The sequence below is a fragment of the Solanum pennellii genome, chromosome 4, assembly GCF_001406875.1.
Source record: "Solanum pennellii chromosome 4, SPENNV200".
NCBI classification, from domain to species: Eukaryota; Viridiplantae; Streptophyta; class Magnoliopsida; order Solanales; family Solanaceae; genus Solanum; species Solanum pennellii.
Genome location: NC_028640.1, coordinates 4,410,881 through 4,415,223, shown reverse-complemented (window position 1 = coordinate 4,415,223; position 4,343 = coordinate 4,410,881).

The following is a 4,343-nucleotide window of genomic DNA, read 5'->3' as shown; positions in this document are numbered from 1 at the left end:
GCCCCGGTGAGGGGGTAAATTTTTTTCTTTTTGAAAAATTATTTTTTTTTGTTTTTCGAAAACAAAAAGTTTTTAAGAGTAGGTTGGTGAAAGGTCGGGAGCGTCCAGGGGGTGGGGGTCCTGTAAGGGAGGGTAAATTTCTTTTTTAAAAAATAATTTTTTTTAAAATAGGTTAGAACTATTTTTCCCAAACCATATTTGACTAAATTCATATTTCCCATATTATATTTAAATAAATTGTAATTCAAATTATTTTTTTTCAATCCATATTCAAACCATCCAAATCCGATCCAATCTAACCATTTGTAACCCCTAGGATAATGACATATAAATAGAATAAATATTTAGTTAATAAATATATATTCTAAGATATAAATTAAAAATATTTACAAATCAATGAATATTCAAATAATATATGAAACGTGACAGCGTGTTGCTACTAAAATATTCATCAAATAAGTAAATTTCTTTTGAGTAAGACAATTGACTGACTTTGACTGAACTCCTCATCTAGCTCCATTTTTGCCTATCAAAAATAATTTAGACTTATATATAAAAGGTATTTTTTTAGCTCTGACTTTGTGAGATACTATCATAAAAATGTTTATTAATAAAATTTAATTCTTAATTACCGCTAAATATATGTTTTTAACGGTAATTGTCACTTTTTATATATGTCCTAAGACCTTTAGCGACATTGATGCTAATGACACTTAACTAATGCGGGTAAAGACTTTAACACTCTTTATTAGTGTTAGTATTTAATGCAGCTAAAAGTTATTTTTGTTGTAATGAGATTATATTGACTATGTTGTTATTACCTATGAATCATTAAAAAATTATTTTATATTGCATTCTTTTTAAGACAGAATAAACAAATTAAGAACGAAGAAAAAATTTTGAATTTCTTGAAATAATATATAGTCACAACAATATTAATTATTTTCAACCAGTCTGTGGAGATGGAGCTGGTCTTTTGCTTGGAGGTTTTCAAACTTTTGCTCTTGCTCTATTTCGAAGTTCAAAATCATCATCATTTTCTTTTTCTTCTTCTTGTCCAATATCATCACTTGGTGGTATATTTGTTGGTTGTTCTTGGTTTAGTGTATTATTTCCTTCTTCATTTATTACTCATTTCGTTTAAAAAAGAATGATTTTTTTTCTTTTTTAGTTTATTTCAAAAAAATGATCTCTTTTTTTTTTATAACATTTTAATTTTAATTTTTTCACGTGGCATGTTTAAGGTTACAAGATCAAAAACCAATTTTGTATATTTGACCTAACTTTAATTTAGGACCACAAAATTCAAAAAATTTCTTTGTATTCTTAAACTCCGTACCAAGTCAAACCAGGTCATTCTTTGGAAACGGAGGTAGGGAGGGAGTACTATATGTTCTTGATCTTGTACATGACTTTTTGGCATATGTATTAATATTAGTCCCAAGTCATCTCCTAGTGGTACATTTCTTGCTACCCCTTGGGTCATTTTCTAACTTCAAGAAAATCATGGAAACATTATAAGAATGTGTTGTACCTAATAGTTTAAGCTTTTGATGTTGCAGAAGATTTTGCAAGTTAACTTGAACATATATATTAACGGGGCGGACCCACTTGGTTCAGGGAGTTCATTCGAACTTGCTCGGTAAAAAGATACACGATATATATAAGATAAAAATTTTGTATTCTTGTAGATGCATATATTTTAACCCCTCAATAACAAATAGAAATAAATGGTTCAGTGGCAAGACCCCAGAATATTAAGTTGGACGCCCCTAGTTCGAATCTAAGTGCTAAAAGTGTGGTTTTAGACCCAAAAAAATTCAAGGGTCTCATTTGAAAAACTTATTTACACGTTTATGCTTTTATTTTTCGAACCCTTTGAATGAAAGTCCTGGGTCCACCACTATATATATATATATATATATATATATATATATATAAACAATATAACAAATGTTACGCTATTTTAGCCCAACAATTGATATCAACGACAATGATATGATGAAATGAGTATATGTAGATATATGATAGTTTTTAATTGGAGAAAAGACATAAAGTCACCCCTAAAATTGTCTTGTATTTGCATAAAGACACCTTAACTTTGGAAGTGTCCTATCACCCCATGAAACTATTTAATATCTTTGTAAATGGGCCATTTTGACCAATTTTCTCGTCTGGGTTGTTACTACGCAAATGGGGCGTGTGACCCAATCTTTTCACTTTCATAACCAGCTATAAAGTGCCACGTGTCATTATATTTCTTTATTAATTATTTAATTAATTTACATCATCTTCCCCATTATCTTCTTCACCCAAATTCAAAAATTCAATTACGTTTTCTTCATCTTCTTCAATTTAGTAGAACCATTTACTTTATCCATTTTTATCACTTTTTTTTCTTGTCTCTTGTTTTCCTTTGTTTCTTTTTCTTCTTTTTTTTTTAGAAATTCATTGATTAGAGAATACTAAGAAATTCCATCTTTTTTTGGTCTCATTACCTTGCTGTAGTAACTTGAGAGTTGAATTGATTTTATTTAGTGATGTTTTGGTGACGGAAATAGTGTTGTAACATGGAAGCATCATGGAGGCTACATTGAAGGTGACTATGACTATTACTTTTGGAGGATTTACAACAAAGAACAAAGGATTTGAGTAAGGAAGATTTAAGAAGAAAAAGGGAAAAATGAAAATAAAGTTAATAAAAATAGAAATAATGAAATGAAACTAAAAATTAAAGATTAAAAGAACTTAATATGTGTCAAACAATTATTGGTGCATGATTGCACCTCTTTTCTTGCAACAGGGGTTGGGTGAAAATTGGAATATTTATAACACTCTTAAATTGTTCAATGGGAAAATTATCACACCCACAAAGTTAATGTGTCTTTTCAAAAAATTTGAAACAACTTCATTGATGACTTTATGTCTTTTCTCTTTTAATTACTCTTACCATTACACTACAACAAAAACAACTTTAAGCGGCATTAAATATTGACACTAATAAAGAGTGTTAAAGTCTTTACCGACATTAGTTAAGTGCCATTAAAACCAATGTCGCTAAAGACTTTAGAGACATATACAAAGAGTGACAATTGCCGCTAAAATACATATTTACCGACAATTCATAAAATGATCATCTTGCTTTTTCCCTTAGCTATTATCTCCCTTAATTCGATCATAAACGTTGAAAGGTTCAATACATACTTTTTCCTTTAAAATATAATATATAGTTGGAGAAATATACAAGTGGATTAGTTAGTAAATCATTATATAATTAGCATTCACACGAGTCTTTCTATATATCCTATGTACAAGTTTGAAATGAGGGTAATGTTTAGGTTTTTAATCGTACCATATTCATGTGTGAACGTAGAAGTTTTCCACAAACAATTTGATACAACTTTGACTAATTTATGTTGGATTGTAGGTCTTTTTAACTATCTTAGATGTCAACGTGTTTTGGGTAGAGTTGATACCAAGGAAAATGTCCTTTTTTTTATATATAAAATAAAATACTTTTTAGAAAAAAGTTTTTTTTTTGGTGTGTTTAATACCTAAAAATATTACTTTTTCGTTTTAATTTGTTTGTCCTATAAAATATTTTTTAAAAAAAATAAAATAATTTTTTTACAAAAAAATTGTTTTTTATTTTTGTGTTTTTAGTACCTAAAAATATTACTTTCTCGTTTGAATTTGTTTGTCCTATTTTTCAATTTTTTTTAATGCTAGGATTTCAATTAATTGCAGTGATTTAAAATACGTGCGGGTAAGTTTTTTCCCTAATTCTATATGTGTGAGCATCTATATTCCTCTCCCCGCAATTCATTTTCTATGTCAATAAAATTTCCCCCTCGAACTAAGAAGTTATGTAAGAAAAAAATCATGTTTTTTTTTAATTAAATTATTCGTGAGTGAGTGAGGATTACACTTTAGGGGTGTATATGGTTGAGTTGATTCGTTTTTTTTAAAATATCAAATCAGATCATTTGTATTGAATTTTTAAATTTATAAATCAAACTAAACCAATAAAATTGGGGGTTTTCAACCTCGGTTTTTTTTTTGGATTTTAGGATTTTTTTGGTTAAATATTGTCACGACCCAAAATCGAGCCGCGACTGGCACCCACATTTACCCTCCTATGTGAGCGAACCAACCAATCTAAACCTTAACATTTCAATTTAATATCAACATAAAGCAATGCGGAAGACTTAAACTCATTAATAAAAGACAATTCAATAACTTCTAAAATTCAACATCTATTATTTCCCCAAAATCTGGAAGTCATCACCACAAGAACATCTATGATCAAATTACTAAACTAAGAGTATTCTAAGAAGCTAAAA